The sequence below is a fragment of the Microcaecilia unicolor genome, chromosome 5 (assembly GCF_901765095.1).
Source record: "Microcaecilia unicolor chromosome 5, aMicUni1.1, whole genome shotgun sequence".
NCBI lineage: Eukaryota > Metazoa > Chordata > Amphibia > Gymnophiona > Siphonopidae > Microcaecilia > Microcaecilia unicolor.
Genome location: NC_044035.1, coordinates 86832803 through 86850459, shown reverse-complemented (window position 1 = coordinate 86850459; position 17657 = coordinate 86832803). Strand labels below are relative to the sequence as shown.

General features: G+C 42.5%; 1 long non-coding RNA gene across 1 annotated transcript; it reads right to left on the bottom strand.

The window, feature by feature from the left end:
• Positions 1-229: 229 nt before the first annotated feature.
• On the bottom strand, positions 230-12144 carry LOC115471138. The gene is made up of 3 exons (XR_003942282.1): positions 11615-12144; positions 11214-11327; positions 230-507 (listed from the first exon to the last, which is right to left on the bottom strand). It is a non-coding gene; the product is annotated as an uncharacterized LOC115471138 (long non-coding RNA).
• Between the last annotated feature and the right edge of the window lie 5513 nt (positions 12145-17657).

Genomic DNA, 17657 nt, shown 5'->3' with positions numbered 1-17657 from the left:
GCTCTAAAATAATTCATTTAAACTTTATTTTGTGTTTCTGGAGACTTTAGTTGCCTTTTCCCAGAGACGGTCACATCTGTGTAGTTTTGAAAACCCCAAACTATACACATTGTTGCCTTCTCTCAACCTAATGCTGACCCTGGGAGCACTTCTGCTATATTCATACAGGGTGGCCAAGTTTCACAAACATTTATTTACACGGATAAAACATAGTTTTAGGCACAAAATTGTTAATTGCCCTCCCATGCATTAGGAATGTAGCACTAAAGCTTCTATATAATTAGAAGGTTCTGCCACTGGACACATTGAGAGAACTATAAATGAGACCAGACTGAATAAACCACATTTAATTTATCGGATTTTCTGGCCAACCACAGCCAAGAACTGGACTCCAAAAATGATAATGAAAATCTGGTCATCCTTCTTCCACAGCTTTCCAGTGAAGCTACATGTCCCTCCAAATGACAGATATCAGCTAGGAAGTCTTCAATTGGCTATAAGTGGAATCTAATCAATAAAAAAGACACAAAAGGGGAAAAAAGTCATGTGAAAAAAATAGAAAACTCAGACAGTATGAGAGTGATTCTTTAACACTGTACCAATATGTAGGCACCTGGAGAATACCTACCCCCAGATTCTATATAACGCGCCTAGCGTTCCGCCCCCAAATCCAAACATATTCTGTAACAATGTGTGCAACTTAATTGGCTTAACAGCATTTTACAAGCAATAATGAGCATTAATTGGCAATAATTAGAATTTACGTGCATAACTTGCTAAGTGTATTCTGTAACGCACTGTGCCTAAATTCTAATGTGGGCAGGCAAAAAGGGGCATGGTTATGGGCGTAGAAATGGGTGTTTTGTGGGCATTCCAAAATTTACATGATTTGTTATAGAATATAACCCTGTGCGCCTAAATCTACACACAGGGATTTATGACACATTTTCATTGATATAAATGGAGGCGTATAGTTTTAGGCACTAGGATATCAACTGAGCGTATTGTATATACCACTCCTAAATCTAGGCACTGCTTATAGAACACACTTAGGCGGGAATGTTTTCCACGTGGATTTTTTATGCACCATATATAGAATCCTCCCCTTTAATTGGTGCATATTCTATAAAGGAAAGTAGGTACCCACGTTCCTTTATATAAAGTAGCTTAACCATGACTCTATGCATCTAGGTGTGAGTACTTACTCCAACCACAGAGTTGGTGCCTAAGTGCAGCTGATATGTATGTAACGTTTTGTATTCTATAAGTTATGCACATAAATGTGTGCCCCTTCCATGTTCTTCTTAGAGTTTGTCCAAAGGGATATAGCAGAATTTAAGGAGACTCTAAGAAGGGCGACAAAAATGATAAAGGGGATGGAACTAGTTCCATATGAGGAAAGGCCAAATTGGCTAGGGCTCTACAGCTTGGAGAACAGACAGGTGGATGGAGATATGATAGAGGTCTGTGGAATGATGAGTGATGTGGAATGGGTAGACGTGAATTGCTTGTTTACTCTTTCCAAAAATACGAGGACTAGTGGGCACACAATGAAGCTATAAAGTAGTAAATTTGAAACAAATCGGAGAAAATATTTCTTCACTCAGGGGGTCTTTTACTACAGCTTAGCTCAAGTTATCTGCAGCAGGGTCCATAGGAATGAAATGGGCCCTGCTGCAGATAACGCAAGCTAAGCTTTAGTAAAAGATCCCTTTAATGTGTAATTGAACACTAGAATTCGTTGCCGGAGAATGTAGTGGGGGAACTTGGCTTGGCGGGGTTTAGAGAAGGTTTGGATAGCTTCCTAGAGGAAAAGTCCATAAGCTATTATTAAGATGGACTTGGGGGAAATCCGCTGCTTATTTCTAGGATAAGCAGCATGAAATGTATTGTACTGTTTTGGGATCTTGCCAGGTACTTGTAACCTGGATTGACCACTGTGGAAACAGGATGCTGGGCTTGATGGACTTTTGTCTGTCCCACTATGGCAACACTTATTTACTTATATCACCTGTAAAATATGTGCTATGTAAGATACAAATGTATTTACTGGATACGCACATGGTGCATATCCATCATGTATATGCATGAATGCTAGTATTTGGAATATTTATGTGTAACTGGTGCATAAATGTTAGTTCCTACTTGATAGAATTACCCCTTATCTGACAGCAACTTGTCCAATATATAAAACATGTGGTGACAGTGACAGACTTTAGAGTGGTCTGAATAACAGGAATTGAAAGGGGGATCTTATTAGACAGAAAAGCTGTAACATGAGGTAAGGGCTCATGCGCTAATGGCCATGCTCTAATTTGGAAATTAGCACCTGGCCATTAATAGGAAAAATGGAAATTCAGCCATTTTACTGCTGCTCTAAAAGTGGCCTCAGAGGGGGGAAACCACGTGCTAATTGTTGGATTATTTGTAGTAAATAATTAGCAGATTTTTATACACACAGCTTCAGCTTTAGAAATGTTAATTTCTTTTCTTCATCTCTCTCACATACACCCCAGAATAATTCACTGCTGAGTCACTTTAAAGTTGAAGTAACAAAACATCTGTTTACTCACAGTTTGTAGTTAGATTATATTCAGACAGGCTTATATATACATAATACTATACATTTGGATTATCAGCTCTTTCCATGTGCTTAGATGGTAATGGATGCTCACACCATAGATCCTCAGGTAGCAGAGATCATGAGCTCCATGTGCTGTGCCTAACCCCCACAGGAAGTTGCATAGGTGTGACCTCTCTAGGAAATTCACATCAGAGGTCACAGAGAAATCACAGAGAAAAAACATTGCTGACAGACAATGCATGTAAAATACAATACATTATTCCAACAAACCCCTTCTCATGCATAACTGTCATGCAACTATTAATTCATACAAAGTCCAAGCTTTATTCGCAGATTCTCAAAACGTTCTCTGGGTAACGGTTTGGTCATGATGTCAGCTGTCATCTCACTGGTGTGACAATAGTCTAGACTGATGACCCCTTCTTTCGCCAGCTCTCGCACGTTGTGATATTTCGTTGCGATGTGCTTGGTGCGTGACTGAACCTTGTCATTCTGTGACAGTCTGATGCAGCTCTGATTATCTTCCATTATCTGGATTGGTCTCTGTTCATCTATTCCAAAATCCAGCAAAAGCTTTTCAATCCACATCAGTTCTCTGCATGCTTCTGATACGGCCACATATTCAGCTTCTGTAGAAGACAGACTCACAATACTTTGTTTATGACTGCCCCAAGAAATTTGTACATTTCCATACATAAACACATATCCACTTGTGGATTTATAATCAGAATGATCCCCTGCCCAATCTGAATCACAGTAACATATTAGTTTTGGATTACTATTGGCTGAAATCTTTAATTTACAATCAATGGTACCTTTTAAATACCTTACCATCCTTTTAACTGCAGTCCAATCTGATTTGGTAGGTGAGCTGACCCTTCTGCTCAAAATTCCTACTGCATTTGCTATATCAGCCCTGTATGTGGTAGTCAGATATAAAAGCTTACCTATGGCTGATCTATATTGGTTGTTATCTGGTAAAGGTTCTCTTACTGTTTCATCCTTCAGAAAATCAGTGATCATGGGAGTGCTTATAACTTGGGCATCTTGCATACCTAAACTTTCAATAAGCTCATTTATTTTCTGCTTCTGGCTTAGAAGATAAGAACCATCATTTTGTTTCTCAATTTCTATACCAAGATAGTATGACACATTAGCAAGTTCTTTTATCTCAACATTCAGGTTTAAATATTTTACAATGTCCTTGTACTCTTGCTCACTTTCGCTTGCAATGAGCAGATCATCAACAAAAGCTAAAATGTATGCATATTGTCCATTTCTGCACCTAGTGTACAAGCATTTATCTGCTTCACCTTGCTTAAATCCTAAATTTGTCAATATTTCATGCAATTTGTCATTCCAACATTTTGCACTTTGCTTTAATCCATAAAGACCTTTGTTTAATTTACACACTAGCTGTCTTTGTTTTGTATTTATGAAACCTGTTGGCTGTTCCATGTACAAGTCTTCAGTTATATCTCCATGAAGAAATGCTGTTTTCACATCAATGTGGTTGACTTGCATGCCTTTTGAGACTGCAATGCTCAGAAGTGTTCTAATTGTCGTGTGTTTCACTACAGGTGCAAACACTTCATCAAAATCTTCTCCATATTTTGAAGATATCCCTTTGCGACTAATCTGGCTTTATACCTTTCCACTTTTCCTTGTGCATTCCTTTTTAACTTGAATACCCATTTGCATCCTATAGCTTTCTTGCCAGGAGGTAATTTTGTAAGAATCCAAGTATTATTTTTATGCAATGCATCAATTTCTTCTTGTGCAGCTTTACGCCATTCAGCAGCTTCTTCTGCTGGCATTTTCTCAATCTCATCCCATGTTAAGGGCTCTTGAGCTTCTGCTGACTTTGTTAGGTAAGACAGTCTTGGGGGTGGAACACCTTTGTTTTCCCTGGATGAGCGTCTGACAACAGGTTGGTCCGACCTTTCCGCATCCTCTAAATCTGAGAGTCCTTCTCCAATTGATTCCCTTCTCCAACTGTACTGTCTCCTGCAATGATCCTTTCTGTGTCTGCTTCCTCTGCCTGTTCCTCGTTAGATACAGATGAGTTGCTTTCAGACATCTGCCTTGGTATGGCATTTATATACACTGGCATGTCTATTATGGTTCTAGTTTCATATTCTGGATGATAAGGCTCATCTGGGATAATCCAGCCTTTATCAACCCTTTTGTTTTCATCAAAATATGTAACATGTCTTATGCCAACAATGCCAGTTTTCAGATTCAAAATTCTATATCCTTTGTGTCCTGGAGCATAGCTAACTAAAATGCCCCTTTCTGTTGTGGAATCCAGCTTATGCCTTCTTTGCTTTGGTACATGAGCATATGCTGTACTTCCAAATGTTCTTATGTGGGACAGGTTTGGCTTCCTACCATGCCATGTCTCATGTGGTGTGCGCTCAGCGCCTTTAGTTGGCATTCTGTTTTGTAGGTACACTGCTGTGAGAATGGCTTCCCCCCATAGTCTTTTAGAGAGATTGCTATCTGACAGCATACATCTGGTCATTTCCACAAGTGACCTAAATTTTCTCTCTGCAACAGAATTTTGCTCTGGTGTATAAGCTACTGTTGTGATATGCTAAATGCCTTCTTGTTCTAGAAATGTGCGCATGCTTTGTGAAGTGAACTCACCACCATTGTCGGTCTGAAGAACCTTTGGTTTTCTTTCAAATTTATTGCTCACCATGGCTACGTATTTCTTCAGCATGTCTGTGACTTGACTTTTTTCTTTCAGCAAATAGGCCACACAATATCTAGAGAAATCATCCAAGAATATTAGCACAAATCTGTTATTTCCCAATGATGGGATATTAAACGGTCCACATAAGTCACTGTGTATTAAGTCCAGTACTTTATTACTCCTATTTCCTGTGTATGCAGGAAATGAGGGTCTCACACCTTTTTGAGTAACACAGTCTATGCATTTCTCCATTTTACCAGTATCTGCACTTATCTGAATGCCTGTGGCAAGTTGCTTACTGTAAAGATCCTGGATCACCTTAAAATCACGATGTCCCAGGCGGCGGTGCCAGATTTCCAGACTACATTTACCATCATTCTTCCTTACTTGCGCCAGATGTGAGGCTTCACCTGAAATGCTCAGTTTATAAACATCATTATGCATAAAAGCTTCAGCATACACTTCATCATTTTTAGAGATTGTGCACTTACTATTTTCAAAATGAATCGCAAATCCCTTCTTATCTAATGTAGATACACTAAGCATATTGCAAACTGCTTGGGGAATATACAAGACATCACTTACAGGAATTTCTTTAACTTCATTAGACACTTTGCATTTTAAGAATCCAATGCCTTTTGCTTGGATCTGAGTAGTCCCTGCGTTTGCAGTTTGAAGAATACCTTCTTCTGGACTCATTTCCTGAAAGAAATCCTTACAATTGGTTAAATGGCATGTGCTCCCCGAATCCAAAATCCAAGTACTTTCATTTGAATTATTATTTACCATAGTCAAAGATTTTTCTACCATTAGAAAGCTCTTATGTTTATCATTGTCTTTTGTACATGTCCTGCTTGGAAAATTCTTTTGTTCCATTGGCTTAGGTGAGCAAGAGGGGGTGTTTTGTGTTTCCTTACACCATTTAGATACATGTCCCTCCTTTCCACATGAATAGCAAATCAGCTTGCCCTTAGGTGGAGTTTTCCCATAGCTCCGCCTTCCTCTGTTCTTTGCCAAGAGATTTGTTTCATTTCTCTCTGACTGTCTTTGAGAACACATCTTCTCAGAATCATTAATTATGCATTCCTGCCTCAGTTTTGATGCTGCCTGTTCAAAAGATTGCCCTTCAATGGCTTCATTTACAGACCTAAAAACATCAAACTTCTTTGATAGTGAGGTAAAAAGAAATGCTCTTTTCAATGCATCACACATGGGAATTCCAGAAAGTTCTAACTTTTGAAATGAAGACATAAGATGCATAATGTGATCATTACATTTACTTTTATCCCTTAATTTGGTCTCATTTAACTCTGCTAACCAAATTGGTTGCTGTTTTGCATATGTAGTTGCATACATAGTTCTTAGTTTATATAAAATTTCACTTGCTGTATCCTTTGCTTCCAGCAATATGGCTTGTTTCTCTGAGAGAGCTTCCAAAAACATGCACTTCACATAATAGTTTGCATTGTCCCATTCAGCCATATTTTCAGCTGTTCTGTTTTGGTCTAAACATATACTTAATTTCTTTGCTTGAAGGAGACATCTGAATCTTAGTTCCCACTGCTGATAATTAAATTCAGTTAATTTAGGCACCTTTAGAGAGTAGAAAAATGGTGAATTTCCTCCCTCAGCCATTTCTTAGCCTTGCCTTCTGTTTAGTGTGTGGGGGGGGAGAGAGAGACAGACTGAATCTTTCTTTTAAAACTTAAGAGAAAAATGTGGCTTTTTCACTGCCTGGTAATATTTCTCCCTTTTCAATTCCTGGGCTGGGCCCATAACCCTTTTGTTGGATTATTTGTAGTAAATAATTAGCAGATTTTTATACACACAGCTTCAGCTTTAGAAATGTTAATTTCTTTTCTTCATCTCTCTCACATACACCCCAGAATAATTCACTGCTGAGTCACTTTAAAGTTGAAGTAACAAAACATCTGTTTACTCACAGTTTGTAGTTAGATTATATTCAGACAGGCTTATATATACATAATACTATACATTTGGATTATCAGCTCTTTCCATGTGCTTAGATGGTAATGGATGCTCACACCATAGATCCTCAGGTAGCAGAGATCATGAGCTCCATGTGCTGTGCCTAACCCCCACAGGAAGTTGCATAGGTGTGACCTCTCTAGGAAATTCACATCAGAGGTCACAGAGTAATCACAGAGAAAAAACATTGCTGACAGACAATGCATGTAAAATACAATACATTATTCCAACACTAATCATACCACAGGCACCTTTTAACACAGCTTAGTAAAAGTGTCCCAAAATAATTAAGATCATAATTTCTTGTAAACATCACCCAATAAGGAATCCATAAGAAATTTATGGGGTCTTTTACAAAGGTGTGGTAGAGTTTTTAGTGCACACTAATGATTAGCATGTACTAAATGCTAGAGATGACCATAGGAATATATGAGCATCTCTAGCATTTAGCACACACTTATTTTTAGCATGTGCTAAAAACGCTAGCACGCCATTGGGAAAAGGCCAAGGGTTCATCGAGCCCAGCATCCTATCCATGACAGCGGCCAATCCAGGCCAAGGGCACCTGGCAAGCTTCCCAAACGTACAAACATTCTATACATGTTATTCCTGGAATTGTGGATTTTTCCCAAGTCCATTTAGTAGCGGTTTATGGACTTGTCCTTTAGGAAACCGTCTAACCCCTTTTTAAACTCTGCCAAGCTAACCGCCTTCACCACGTTCTCCAGCAACGAATTCCAGAGTTTAATTACACGTTGGGTGAAGAAACATTTTCTCCGATTTGTTTTAAATTTACTACACTGTAGTTTCATCACATGCCCCCTAATCCTAGTATTTTTGGAAAGCGTGAACAGACACTTCACATCCACCTGTTCCACTCCACTCATTATTTTATATACCTCTATCATGTCTCCCCTCAGCCGTCTCTTCTCCAAGCTGAAAAGCCCTAGCCTCCTTAGTCTTTCTTCATAGGTAAGTCATCCCATCCCCGCTATCATTTTAGTCGCCCTTCACTGCACCTTTTCCAGTTCCACTATATCTTTCTTGAGATGCGGTGACCACAATTGAACACAATGCTCAAGGTGCGGTCGCACCATGGAGCGGTGTACATGGTGTACACCACCATGTAGTGGTGTACAGTTGGGGGTGGTGGGTTTTGAGGGCTCAGCAGGCATAATAAGGGAGCAATGGTGAGATGTGTAACTGGGAGCAGTCCACAGCAGTGCCCCATAGAGTGCCCCACTGCTCTCCTGGGATGTCTGGGGTACCAGTCTGCTAAAAATGCTGGCCCCTCCTACATTCCAGTGGTTTGATTTTCTACATTTTTCACTTGTAAAATTTTTTTTTTTTTTCGAAAATGGCCTGAAAAGATAAACACACAGAGTACAAAACCTTGTTACAAATGGTATTTTTGAAAAAAAAAAAAAAAAAGATGTTTTGTGGTTTCGAAAATGGCCATCCTGCTTATAATCGAACGAGAAAAACGCCCAAGTTCCGACCTAAATCGGGAGATGGGCGTTCTTCTCACAAAAACAAATAAAGCGGCATAATCGAAAGCCGAACTTTGGACGCTTTCAACTGCACTCCGTCGCGGATGCGGACAAAGTTGACGGGGGAGTGTCGGAGGCGTGGTGAAGGCGGAACTGGGGCGTGGTTATCACCCGAACAGAGATGGGCGCCCTTCGCCGATAATGGATGCGTTTGTAGCTAGAATTTAGGGCACTTTTCCTGGACCCTGTTTTTTGACGAATAAGGCCCCAAAAAGTGCCCTAAATGACCAGATGACCCCCAGAGGGAGTCGGGGATGACCTCCCCTGACTCCCCCAGTGGTCACTAACCCCCTCCCACCACAACAAATGATGTTTCACAACTTTTTACTTTCACCCTCAAATGTCATACCCTCCTCCCAAGCAGCAGTATGCAGGTCCCTGGAGCAGTTGTTAGGGGGTGCAGTGGACGTCAGGCAGGTGGACCCAGGCCCATCCCCCCCCTACCTGTTACAATTGTGCTGCTTAATGCTACTAGTCGTCCAACCCCCCCAAACCCCCTGTACCCACATGTAGGTGCCCCCCTTCACCGCTTAGGGCTATAGTACTGGTGTAGACTTGTGGGCAGTGGGTTTTGAGGGGGATTTGGGGGGCTCAACACCCAAGGGAAGGGTGCTGTGCACCTGGGAGCTCTTTTACCTTTTTTTTTGTTTTTGTAAAAGTGCCCCCTAGGGTGCCCGGTTGGTGTCCTGGCATGTGAGGGGGACCAGTGCACTATGAATCCTGGCCCCTCCCATGAACAAATGCCTTGGATGTATTCGTTTTTGAGCTGGGCGATTTCATTTTCCATTATCGGTGAAAAGCAAAAACGCCCAGCTCACACCTTGGCGAATAAACCATGGGCGTCTATTTTGTTTTGGAACATACGGTTCACTCCGCCCCTTCACGGACCCGTTCTCGGAGATTAACGCCCATGGAGATAGGCGTTTCTGTTCGATTATGCCCCTCCATGTTTTCTATTCAGATTTGGGATGTGTAGCGTAAAACATCCAAAGTCTGACTTAGAAGTTATATCCAAAATGCCCCTCCACATCTCTAGCATTCAGGCACCAGAGAAACCATAAAACCAATCCAGACGAATTTGTTTAAGTACTACTTGGTCAACTTCAACTAAGATTCAGTTAATAAAAGCACGTCTATGTTAAAAATGGTTATAAGATCATGAAGAACTGCAACTCTATTTACCACGGATCTAGAATTTATGAGCCTACAACTAGCCACATGTGTTGGAGGTTCATCCTTAGCTTCTTCCAGTTAGTGTGACGAGCAAAAAAGTACCAAAAGTGGGGTATATTACTTATTTATACCACAAGATAGAGGGATGTCAACTGCATAATCCTGCTAAATTTCAGCCTCAGGAATGGACTAATTACATCTTTAAAAAATTAGAAATGTGGTTTATCAAGAAAAAGTATGGTTTTTTATAAAAACACATTTGAAAAATAGCAAACTTAAAACATCTATATCTGTATAATCCATAGGAAGTTATGGATAAAAGTTTGATGTTTCTACTGACCCTATAGGGGTGAATTCTATATATGGTGCCAAAAAAGCTCTAGTCTATAAGCCATGCTTAAAGGTAGGCCTACTGAAGAAGAAGGACATGCCAAAACAGGCAGAATTTTGTCCACATTTGAAGTAAGCACAGGATATTTCATAATGGAAGACAGTTGCAAAAGACTGGTGCTAATTATAAAGGAAGCATAGCTTGTGATTTAAATCATTCTATGAATTAACCAATCAGAAACTGTCCTGATGTCTCAGACAAACAAGACAAACAATGATTAAGTAAGTTAAATAATCAATTTTTCAATGCACTCTGAGTGTACAAGGATCATGCATAAGAGTATTTCCTTTTGTCATGCTTCTTTGGTGCAATGCCTTTGATATGCAGTTCAGGCTTTACCTTCTCACCGGCTGACATCAGCAGTGTGTACAGCCAGCAAAAATGAACCTTGGAACACCAAGTGGCAGTAGTGAATAGAAAAAAAAATTGGAGAACTTGTACAAATAGATAAAAACAATTTTCCTCTTCCCACACTAACTTCCTGTCAGATTCTGAATCATGCACAAATTCCTTTCTGTTAACTATTAATATTTCTATGATCTTCCCGCAGGCAGGTCAGGTTTTCAGGATATCCACAATGAATATGCAGGAGATAGATTTGCAAGCACTGCCTCCATGGTATGCAAATCTATCTCCTGCATATTCATTGTGGATATCCTGAAAACCCGATCTGCCTGCGGCTCTTGAGGACCGGAGTTGCCTACCCCTGACCTAATCTATGCTCTTTTTATAAGTACTACATACTTATTTCTTTCTTTCATTTACAACAAACATATTTGTTTCATTCACTTTACATTCTCCCCACCAATCACGTTTCCTCTCACTTACTTGCCTTCACATTGTTAGGTCCCTCTCTGTAGGCTATCTTCCCCTATCCTTCAAAATCCAAGGTCCTATCTCTCTTCCTGTCCTTTGATTTATGAGAAATATGTTTTTATTATTCTAAAAAAAAATGAACAGAGCAAAACAGAATTAGCAGAAAACAAACAATATCCCCTAGGCCCCACTCAAAATCTTCCTTCTCCAATCCGCCCCAATCCCCTGTGACCCAAAATACCTGTAACAGTTAAGAGTCAGAAGACCCCCCCCCCCCCATCTCAAGCATAAACCCCTATATACAATCACCAGAATTACAAGGTTAAAGTATTTAACAGTGCTGAGCAAACTCATTGCGCTAAAGTAATAATATATGGAGACAACGGTGAAGGGATCTCTTCTTGTTTTTTTACCTGTCTTCTGATTTAAATTATAAACTTCTTGCTCTAGCATCGCCATCTATCCCGATTCCTTATCTAGTCAGATTTTTTTCCTTGGGCCATTCTCCAAATTTTTCAATATTGTTTTTTGAACCTTCATTTATCTGTTAGGCATCCAAAACAGGGCCCAAAAGGTAACTGAGCACAAAGAGGTCCCACAGAGAGGCCAACAGAGGATACAGGAATGAGAAATGAAGGGCAGCTAGTCCAACGTCTGGTTCAACCAATCAAATTTATTCTTTAAAAATAAAGACTCAAGACTCAACAAGGCTACCATGTTTCAGCATGCACAATGCATGCTTCAGGAGTCTACAAGCAAAAAGAATTGTATCACCTATATATAAAATTATAAAATAATAAATAACAAAGCTAAGTTTTAATATACATATATAAAGAGTTAAAAACAAATGGAACATAATGATACAGGAGTAGATATAAACCACTTAGTTTTAAAAACTTTGTACCACAGCATTAACAGATAGAATCTAGCAGGCACTGCAGGATCTAGTTTAGTATTAAGGGGAAATAAAGAGAGAGAGAGAGAGAGAGGGAAAAGCAAGCAAGACCAAGTTTAGTATTAAGGGGGGAATAAAAAGAGAGAGAGAAAAGCAAACATCATTAACTAGTTGCTATACAGGGGCATAATCGAAAGAGAAGGGCACCCATCTTTCAACACAAGTTCTCTCAGGGTCGCCCAAATTGGCATAATCGAAAGCCGTTGCGAGGACAACCAAAGTTCATGGGGGCGTGTCAGCAGCGTAGCGAAGGCAGGACAGGGGCGTGGTTAAGAGATGGGTGTCCTCGGCCGATAATGGAAAAAAGAAGGGCGTACCTGACGAACATTTGGCCGACTTTACTTGGTCCCTTTTTTTTCACGACCAAGCCTCGAAAAGGTGCCCGAACTGACCAGATGACTACCGGAGGGAATCGGGGATCACCTCCCCTGACTCCCCCACTTGTCACCATTTTTGCCAGCCTCTATGCCAGCCTCAAATGTCATACCCAGCTCCATCACAGCAGTATGCAGGTCCCTGGAGCAGTTTTTAGTGGGTGCAGTGCACTTCAGGCAGGCGGACCCAGGCCCATCCCCCCACCTGTTACACTTGTGGTGGTAAATGTGAGCCCTCCAAAACTCACCCGAAACCCACTGTACCCACATATAGGTGCCCCCCTTCATCTATAAGGGCTATGGTAGTGGTGTACAGTTGTGGGGAGTGGGTTTTGGGGGGGGGGGTTGGGGGGCTCAGCAGCCAAGGTAAGGGAGCTATGCACCTGGGAGCAATTTCTGAAGTCCACTGCAGTGCTCCCTAGGGTGCCTGGTTGGTGTCCTGGCATGTGAGGGGGACCAGTGCACTAAGAATGCTGGCTTCACCCACAACCAAATGCCTTGGATTTGGTCATTTTTGCGATGGTCGTCCTCGGTTTCCATTATCGGCGAAAACCAAGGTCGGCCATCTCTAAGGTCGACCATCTCAACATTTAGGTCAACCATCTCTAAGGTCGACCTAAATGCTGAGATTTGGGCATCCCCGACCGTATTATCGAAACAAAAGATGGACGCCCATCTTGTTTCAATAATACACAGGGCTTTTTTGAGGTGGTACTTGGGGGTACTGAGTACCACCACCTTTTCCATTGTCTGCTAAAATTGACCCATGGTCCCCAAGTTTTAATGAAAGAGCTCAGGCTCTACACACAAATTCTGCCATTGCCACTTGATAACAGTGATCATAATATGATCAGATTTGAAATTAGCTTTGAAGTAAGTATACATAGGAAATCAAATACGTTAGCGTTTAACTTTAAAAAAGGAGACTATGATAAAATGAGAAGAACGGTGAAAAATCAGATGATGCTGATTGAAGACTGGGAGCAATATGTAGGTCTTTAAAAAAACGTTTACATATGAGAATTGTACTGTCATGGTGCTATAGCAACTATAGGTGGTGGTAGGATTAGCTATTATACAGTTATCAACAATCAATACTTCCTACTATTATGTATAGAAGAAAAGCTGATAAATCCAAACCTAGGTGGCTATGTATTATACCCACAACCTCAATGGTATTGAAATTTTTTTTGGGTGGGGAAAGCCTCAAGGTGCTACAGATCAAAATATTGACCTCACTAGCAACACATACTCAAGTTGACCAATCTCTGATCATAAGGGGATTTGTACCTCATCACAGGCAAAAAAAAACCCACCCCAATATTCTAGTATATTTAATTTTGAACAAGTTGGAGACAGCAAATATCCTAGTGTCTAGTTCCAAGTTTGTTTTACTGAGCAGCAGTTCTAACCCCACCATCGAACGTTTCCTTTATGTGGTCCTGCCACATGAACATTACCCTATCACAACTTCACCTTTGTATTTGTACTCACCGGAGTCTGCAACTGCTCTCCGGCACTATGTAAGCCATATTGAACCTGCAAAGACTGCTCAAAGCACAGCAGCCAGACTGATATTTGGCAAGCTGCGATTCAAAAGTGCCAAACCCCTCCAAGAAAAGCTACATTGGCTTCCAATCAAAAAACGTATTACCTTCAAAATCTGCACCCTGGTCCACAAAATTATCCATGGCCAAACCCCAGGATATATGACGGACATACCTAAACCTCCACTACCCAAATTGCAAAGGCCTTAAATACAAAGCAACTTAAGCATCCAGCTTCTCCTATATAAGCACACAACTATGGAACACATTGCCAAAAGCTGTGAAAACAATCTATGACCACCTAAACTTCAGGAAATCACTAAAAACCAACCTGTTCAAAAAGGCATACCCCATCGATCCAACATAAAGACCTACATCCTGCAACACAGCAAAACCAAATCTCCTAATGGACAATATATTACCTTCCTCCCCTCGATCACCATTATACCTAAAACATTTGTACCATTATTCAACCACTATCCAGCTTATAATCGAAATAGAAAAACGCCTATATTGTGACCCAAATCGGGAGATAGACGTTTACCTCACAAAAACGAATAAAGCGGTATAATCGAAAGCCGAATTTGGACGTTTTCAACTTCACTCCGTCGCGGATGCGGACAAAGTTGATGGGGGTGTGTCGAAGGCCTGGTGAAGGCGGAACTGGGGCGTGGTTATCGGCCGATCAGAGATAGGCGCCTTTCGCCGATAATGGAAAAAAAATATGCGTTTTTAGCGAGAATTTAGGGCACTTTTCCTGGACCCTGTTTTTCCACGAATAAGGCCCCAAAAAGTGCCCTAAATGACCAGATGACCACTGGAGGGAATCGGGGATGACCTCCCCTGGCTCCCCCAGTGGTCACAAACCCCCTCCCACCACAAAATATGCCGTTTCACAACTTTTTATTTTCACCCTCAAATATCATACCCACCTCCCTGGCAGCAGTATGCAGGTCCCTGGAGCAGTTGTTAGGGGGTGCAGTGGACTTCAGGCAGGTGGACCCAGGCCCATCCCCCCCCCCACCTGTTACAATTGTGCTGCTTAATGCTTAGTCGTCCAACCCCCCCAAACCCACTGTACCCACATGTAGGTGCCCCCCTTCACCCCTTAGGGCTATAGTAATGGTGTAGACTTGTGGGCAGTGGGTTTTGAGGGGGATTTGGGGGGCTCAACACCCAAGGGAAGGGTGCTATGCACCTGGGAGCTCTTTTACCTTTTTTTTGTTTTTGTAAAAGTGCCCCCTAGGGTGCCCGGTTGGTGTCCTGGCATGTGAGGGGGACCAGTGCACTACGAATCCTGGCCCCTCCCACAAACAAATGCCTTGGATTTATTCGTTTTTGAGCTGGGCGCTTTCATTTTCCATTATCACTGAAAAACAAAAACGCCCAGCTCACAAATTGTCGAATAAAACATGGACGTCTATTTTTTTCGAAAATACAGTTCGGTCCACCCCTTCACGGACCCGTTCTCGGAGATAAACGCCCATGGAGATAGACGTTTTCGTTCGATTATGCCCCTCAATATCACCTGTATTTGTTTCTACCGGTCTAGACGATCACCTTCACGGTACTATCCTGCTTATAATCGAAATAGAAAAATGCCTATATTGTGACCCAAATCGGGAGATAGACGTTTATCTCACAAAAACGAATAAAGCGGTATAATCGAAAGCCGAATTTGGACGTTTTCAACTGCACTCCGTCGCGGATGCGGACAAAGTTGATGGAAGCATGTTGAAGGCGTGGTGAAGGCGGAACTGGGGCGTGGTTATCGGGCGATCAGAGATGGGCGCCTTTCGCTGATAATGGAAAAAATATGCGTTTTTAGCGCGAATTTAGGGCACTTTTCCTGGACCCTGTTTTTCCACGAATAAGGCCCCAAAAAGTGCCCTAAATGACCAGATGACCACTGGAGGGAATCGGGGATGACCTCCCCTGACTCCCCCAGTGGTCACAAACCCCCTCCCACCATAAAATATGCCGTTTCACAACTTTTTATTTTCACCCTCAAATGTCATACCCACCTCCCTGGCTGCAGTATGCAGGTCACTGGAGCAGTTATTAGGGGGTGCAGTGGACTTCAGGCAGGTGGACCCAGGCCCATCCCCCCCCCCCCCCACCTGTTACACTTGTGCTGGTAAATGGGAGCCCTCCAAACCGCCCCCAAACCCACTGTACCCACATGTAGGTGCCCCCCTTCACCCCTTAGGGCTATAGTAATGGTGTAGACTTGTGGGCAGTGGGTTTTGAGGGGCATTTGGGGGGCTCAACACCCAAGGGAAGGGTGCTATGCACCTGGGAGCTGTTTTACCTTGGTTTTTGTTTTGTAAAAGTGCCCCCTAGGGTGCCCGGTTGGTGTCCTGGCATGTGAGGGGGACCAGTGCAGTACGAATCCTGGCCCCTCCCACGAATAAATGTCTTGGAGTTATTCGTTTTTGAGCTGGGCACTTTCGGTTTCCATTATCGCTGAAAAACAAAAACGCCCAGCTCAAAAAAGGATGAAGCAATATTTAAACACCGATCAAGAAGCTAAGTTTTTTCTATGAACTTTGTGTGGCAATTTGTCTAGAGACAGTTATGCAGTGATAATTTACATTAAGATATGGAAGTTTTATAGGTGCTCTGTTGAGTTTAAATTTATTTGTTATATTTGTATCCCACCTATTTGCAGGTTCAATGTGGCTTACGTGAAGGGGCATAATCGAACGGAAACGTCTATCTCCATGGGCGTTTATCTCCGAGAACGGGTCCGTGAAGGGGAGGACCGAAGCGTATTTTCGAAAAACATGGACGTTTATCTTTTTTTGAGCTGGGCGTTTTTGTTTTTCAGCGATAATGGAAACCGAAAGCGCCCAGCTCAAAAACGAATAACTCCAAGCAGTAGCGTACCAAGGGGGGGGGGGGCGGTGGGGGCGGTCCGCCCCGGGTGTCAGTGGGTGGGGGGTGCTCTGTTGCTGACTGCAGTAAGCCCTCGTCTCCTCTCCATCCTGTGCCTTTAAAATAATCTGAAAAGCAGCATGGCAGGCAGCGCTTCGCGTCTGCCCTGCCTGCTTGTAAAAGAAAGCAGCAAATCTCCTCGTCGACGTCACGACGTCGCGTCGGGTCTTCCCTCACTGGGTCCCGCCCTTGCGGGGGGCGGGACCCAGTGAGGGAAAACCCGACGCGACGTCGCGACGTCGACGAGGAGATTTGCCGCTTTCTTTTACAAGCAGGCAGGGCAGACGCGAAGCGCTGCCTGCCATGCTGCTTTTCAGATTTTTTTTAAAAGCCCCGGATGGAGGCAGGAGACAGGGCTGTCGTCGAAGGTGGTAGGTGGGTCGAGTTGGGGGGGGGGCTTAGATGGGTGAGGAGGGTTTCAGATGGGAGAAGGGGACTTGAGAGGGGGGCCTCAGATGGGAGAAGGGGACTTGGGGAGGGGGGTCTCAGATGGGAGAAGAGGGGAGAAGGGGCCTGGGCTGGGGAGAAGGGGGTGGGGGGTCTCAGATGGGAGAAGAGGGGAGAAGGGGCCTGGGCTGGGGAGAAGGGGGGGGGGGGTCTCAGATGGGAGAAGGAGATGTGGGGAGGGGGGTCTCAGATGGGA